General features: G+C 50.4%; 1 protein-coding gene across 2 annotated transcripts in view; it reads right to left on the minus strand.

Moving 5' to 3' along the window:
* The window catches only part of CDC42 (cell division cycle 42), a 28,208-nt gene extending 23,762 nt beyond the window's left edge, over positions 1 to 4,446 (minus strand). For both annotated transcript variants that reach the window (XM_063176846.1, XM_063176847.1), the window contains exon 1: positions 4,359 to 4,446. The gene's annotated coding sequence lies outside the window, so the exon portion shown is untranslated. The remainder of the gene's footprint in view (positions 1 to 4,358) is intronic.
* Positions 4,447 to 6,000: the final 1,554 nt, after the last annotated feature.

Below are 6,000 nucleotides of genomic sequence, written 5' to 3' on the forward strand. Positions count from 1 at the left end.
AGCTCCTCCATGCACACAAACAGAAAGTTCCCAGGAAGACACACTGTGTTCAGGGAGAACAGCTCAGGCTGTGTACCAACATGCTGTTTGAAGACTCCAAAGATAAAGCCTGGTTAAAAAACACTGCAAAAGCAACTTTATCCAGATACTGAGCTATCCTGGATGGCTGTTAAAATAAAGTAGCTGGAAGGCTCACCAACACCATGACAGCAGCAGGGGAGCAGCCCTTCCTTCACCTAACCAACAGAAGGAACCAGAGCAGCTGGAACCACCCCACTTCACCAAGATGAGCCCCAGCAGCCCTGTCCTCACTCAGGACCTGCTGGGCAGCTGGCACTTATTCAGCTATGGCCAGACACACAAGCGGCTCAAAGTAACAGCGCTCCAGACACGGGAGACTCAGCAACATTCACACCACTAAACCCCAAAGTACCACTGAACTCAAGGTAACTGCTCCACCACACTGATGCAGTCAGATCCAGGCCCCACACAAGCCCCTCAGCATTCAGCTGTTCCCCAGCTGCTCTTTGGTGCACACAGTCAGCCAGCTCATGGAGTGGCAGAGGCCTTCCTGACTTGCATGCAAAGCTGCAGGAGCATTTTTGTCATTATTTCCCCAAACTGAGCACTCATCATTGGCCAGAAACACAGCACAGCATCCTTCAACTTGTGACGAGCTGAGCAACTCAAACCAGCTTGCTCCAAAGCAAGACAGTTCTGGCAGTCTCAGCTACTGCTGTGAGTCTGGCAACACACGCCACAGCAATCTTCTGCAGCTCCCCAGGGTCTCTGCTGGTCCCAGTCCACAGCAGCCTAAGGCTTCCTCTAACACCACCTCACCTTGGAGAAAACCTTCACCTGCCAGAGTCTGGTCTATGCTGGAAAACACATGCGGATGTGTCTTCCCATGCAACCTCATCACAGCCATGGACAACTTGGCAAAAATGTAGCTGGAAGCACCTACAAGAGACAGGTAGTATCTCGCCAGGCAAAGGCCCCATGTTACTTTACTAAAAAAGCTTCTGTATTTTTTCATGAGACAAGAAAATGGTGCATGGACCAACTCTCCTGGTAGGAATTATGCCATAACACTCTAAAGTAATGGGGTGAACTGGCAGCACAAGAGCTTAAAACATAATAACAGCTTTTAAAAGCTTTTCAAAATAAATTCTTTGTTTTCTCTTTATAAAATATCACTTGTTTGGAAGAGAAATCAACATTTTCAAGGAAAGAACAGCTGCTCTACTGAAAGCAGGCCAATTAGTATTTTGAAGTTTTACAACTCTTTAGGTCAGAGTCATTCTCTGAAACTCCAAGGGGAGATTACAAAGATTAATTACACAAACTCTGCTTCTTGTTCTCACTGTTTGCAGTTTTCTGCACACCCAGGACCAGGTAACCAAACCCAGTTCATCCACTCAAAAGCAACCTGAAGGATCCCCCCCAAGAAGCTGGAAACTACCTGCCTTGATGCCATTCCTGTCACTCACCTCAAGCACTGACATACACTGTGCTGGGGTGGTCCAGCACCCTCAGGGAGGGAGAGCGTTTGTGCCAGCCTTCAACCCCTGCAGAAACTCTGGAGAAAGGGATTTCTTTACCTCCCACTCCCAATGGCAGTCCTTCCTGATGGATACACACTTAGTTTGTACAGTGTAATAAAGTGTAAAGTGTAGGGTCTGGGGGAAGCCAGATAATTAAATGGTGACAGGCTGCAGAAATGCAAAGATACTTAGAATTTCTTTTAAAATTTTGCATAAAAGCTTATCTGGTCAATAAGTTGCTTTATTTGTCATATATTAACAAAGGTGCTTTCACCTACATTTAATGTAAGGGAGTGAAAGGAGCCAAGGAAGAAGACTAAGTGGTTAAAGAGGGCTTCTTGCTACCTGAAGCACCAGAAACCAATTTTACCTCCATTTGATTTGACAGAACTTTCATCTTCTGAAATTAAAAAGATGTCAAAAAGGTGTCAAAGGCCAGCAGGAGAGCTCGGCTGGCCACAAAGGGCAGGCAGAGGAATGAGCACACACAGGCCCACAGACAACTTCCAAAGCTGAGAGCCTCACACGGGCACCGAGCAGATTACACACACACCTCACCTGCAACACCTTACATGAACCCCAGCTGCAGTGCTGCACGTTTGTTCATTGTCCAAGTCTTCTGGAGCTAACAGCAGAGCTGGAACCCAGCTACACCAACCCCTCCCTGGTAACAAGAGTGGCTGGAAAGGTTTTAATTGTAAGGTCCAGCTATTTATGCTCGCAAGACACAGAAAATTATTTTAGTACTACAGCACCATTTTAACCAATAAGTCAAACTTTACATCAAGATTAGTGGCCAGCTTCATGCTACACCTTCCATCAGCCACACGCAGGGTTTAGAGCAAGGAAAACCCACTGCACACTTATAAGAGAAATCCCTGGGAGTTTCACAGGGGCTCATTTCTGTTTACTGTTGGTTTTAAGCAGAACGACAGTTTCCGACAATTTCCCTTTTAGGTACTTCACGCTCTAGAGCTTCCAGAGCTTTTCTATTTAAACAGTAAAAACATCACGAACTCCCCAGCCCGACCATCAGTTTCGGGCAAACAAACAATTCTAAAGCAGAGCAGTTAATGAATTCAGAGCATCAGTTGCAGGTCATGAATAACCAAGTTCAAAGTATGCAAATCTAGTGATTAAAATTTCTGCCTAGGATATGTTACCGAAGTGAAAACATGTTTTATCTTGCACCCCAGTAATTTTTTATTCCTTGCCAAGACTTTTTTTTTTGTTACTGAAGCATAAATGAGAACTGTTTAAACACCAAATCATTTTTACAGTCAGCAATATACTCATTCAAACCTTACATGCATGTCTAAGACCCGACTCAAATACACACTTGCCTATACTATCTTCCTCAGAACCTTACATTAACAACAAGAGTTTACAAAGCAGAAGTTTACAACAGAAGGGAAGTTTACAACAGCTTCCCCACATACAACCAGCTGAATATAATTTGCTTACTGAAAAAGAGAAGCTGTAATGCTTTACTGAGTTACCCCAATCAGCAATACAAAGAGCTTGATCCAGGTTTTAAATGCCCCCTTCCAAAAAAAAAAAAAAAAAAAAAAAGAGTGTTTGGGGCACTGCAACTCAATACTTTGAGCAACCCACACCTCCTTCCTGGGAGAGAAGCACAGATGAATACGAGACAAAGACAATCACAGATGGCCAGACCAAGCAATCCACTTCTGATCGCCCGGTTGCCATCTAACATGGCCTCTTCGCCAGAGCTTTTCTTCCTCATGCTGCTGTCAAGATGGGATCTCTGGCTGCCCTGGCCACAGCATCCACATAGAAAGGACACCAGGAATCGTGAGCACGAGAATGTTCTTTGTTAAGCACAGGTTTCCAAGGCTGGCTGTTGCGTTCACAGCTACCTGTGACTGTCTCCTACTGCTGTCACCAGCGGCAAGTTCTATCTACTTACAAACACACAACTGAAGTCTAGATCACTAAAACAGACCTTTAAAACACAGGCAAGTGTTATGTTGCTGCAGTACATACATTTTATGAGATTCCCAAGGAGAATGAAGAACACATGACAACACGAACCCTCGAAGCAGTGTTAGCTGCTGCCCTAGCTACAGCCAGGGGCATCACGCTGTAACGAGCTGTGGGACGGCTCTGGGTAACCCACAGCACCGGAGCTCGTGAGGCAGATGCCCAGAAGAGTCTGCGACTTCTCGCCTGAGCGCTGTCTGTGCAGGGCACGTAGCTGGAGCTCAATCCCTCACCATGCCCGCACCCTGCTGCGGTTCAGGGCTCCTGCGGCACGGCACACCTCGCTCAACCCGCAGCCCCCTGGGGCTTCTCCCACAGCCCCGGGCGCAGCCGGGCGGCACCAAGCGCGGAGGGCCGCGGCTGAAGCCGGGACGGGCAGGGCGGGGCCGGGACGGGCAGGGCCAAGGGAGCACGGGCGGGCCCCGCCATGGCCGCGGAAACGCTTCCTGCGCCGCTCCGAGGGTCCAGCCCGTCCGCCGCCAGGAGGGGGGGGTGGGCAGGAGAAGCGGCGGCCATGCCCACCGTCTCAGCAGACCAGGCCCACAAAGGCAAGCGCCCGCCAGCAGCCACCGAGACCCGCCGGGACGAGGCCGCCCTTCCCCCCGGCAGGCGGCTGCCGGGGAGGTTCCGCACACACAGCGGGCCCGGCAGGGCGGCTCCCGCACAGCGGGCGCTCCGCCCGAGGTGAAGGCCGGGGCCGCGCCGGCGGGTGCTGCGCGGGGATCAGGAGCAGTCGGTGGTGCCGGGGGTCCCCGCGCTCGGCCGGGGGTCCCGGTCCCGTCTCCGCCCCCCTCCCCCCCCCACTCTCACCTCGGACGCTCCGCCGGGCGTTGGCAGCTCGCTGCGGGGTCTCCTCGGCGAAGGCACAGGGGCAGCCGATTGACGTCACCGCGCAGCGCGCTGGCGAGGGGCGTGCCGGCTACAGCGCCCCCTGGCGGCCACGCGCCGCCGCTCGCAGGGCGCTGCCCGCACCGCCAGGGGGCGCGCGCGGGCACGGCCTGCCCCATGAGGGTTTTTTTTTGTTTGTTTTTTTGTGGTTTTTTAGTTTTGTTGTCGTTGTTTTGTTTGGTTTGTCGTTTTGTTTTGTTTGGGTTTGTTTTTTATTTTTGTCTTTTCTCCCTGGACCCGAGGCTGACATAAGAAGGGCCAGAGACCCACAATTCCTCCTGCTGGGACACTTGGTGGCTGAGAGATGACACCCCAGAGCAGAGGGCACTCATGGCAGGTTCAATCCCCCTAAGCACCCACATCGTTCAGGAATAAGAGGCTAGAAAGAAAATCTCCAGGCATGGCTACTTTCAGAAGCAAAGCAAAAATCTGGCCTGAAACAGAAAACTCCAGGCTAATTCAAATTTTAAAAGCTGGGAAGAGCTGCAAGTACCAGTGCCGGCAGCCTCAAGTTACCAAACATTGGCTCTGAGAATCACCTGGAATGGGTCAAACCCTCAGAGCATCTTTGTGGTGGACCTCTTAAATGAGCCCTGGTTCATCTGCATGGCCAAAAACAAAACAAAACCCACTCTGCCCAATGTAATGGTGTCAGAAGCACATCTGTGCCTTCTGCAAATATGGGACATCACTGGGGATTTTGGAAAGAGCCATTCCTTCTGAATATGCTCATTGCTGCCCTGAGCACTCACAAAAGAGCAAAGGAAGAGGAATCTTTTCAAAAGAATTTTCAAGATGAAATCATGAATAGGTATCAGTGTCTCACTGTCTCTTCCAGATGAATTTCAATGAAATCCCTGCCCTGTCAAGCACAAAGGCACCAGCTGGGTAGAGGCTGAGCCAAGTGGATGAGATCAAGAAGCTGGAGAGACCCTGGAGTCTCCCACAGGGTACCATCTCATCATTCCACCAGAAACTCATCCTTGCCACAAGCATCACAGGAGGCTCCACCTCAATCAGCTTCATCCTTGTCTGTGTTCCAGATTATGTGTTGCTTTGGCTTTACAGCACCTTCCAGTATTTCTGATGATGCCTCAGTTCTTTGGCTTTAATTAGATCCCAACAATGCATGAGCAATATTGGGGGAATGGTTCCCCCTTTCCATCAACCCCTCCCTGCACCAGCCTCATTCCCCACTCCCCACAGTGCCAGGAACACTGAGCAGCACCATGGGCTCATCACCTCCACGTGCTGTCTCTTAAGCCCTCCTTTGTCTTTTCATACAAAGCCACAGTGGTTTTGCTTTTTGGGAACAAATCCACGAGAAAGACTTGACAGTGCCGAGAGAAACTGCAGACCAGGGGTGAGCTGTGGGGTGTGGAGGGCCAGCGTGTGTGCTGGACACACAGGACATCCCACCAAAGGCCACAGAGGCCCACAACCACCACCCCCGTCCTCTTGTGCACGCCATGGTACAGATATTAATGATGGAAACAGATGAGACCGGGGCAGGAATCCCCACTTCTCAGAGGAGCATAAATCAGCGCACATGAAAATCTGCTGT

Source organism: Melospiza melodia, chromosome 26, assembly GCF_035770615.1.
Source record: "Melospiza melodia melodia isolate bMelMel2 chromosome 26, bMelMel2.pri, whole genome shotgun sequence".
Taxonomy (NCBI): domain Eukaryota; kingdom Metazoa; phylum Chordata; class Aves; order Passeriformes; family Passerellidae; genus Melospiza; species Melospiza melodia.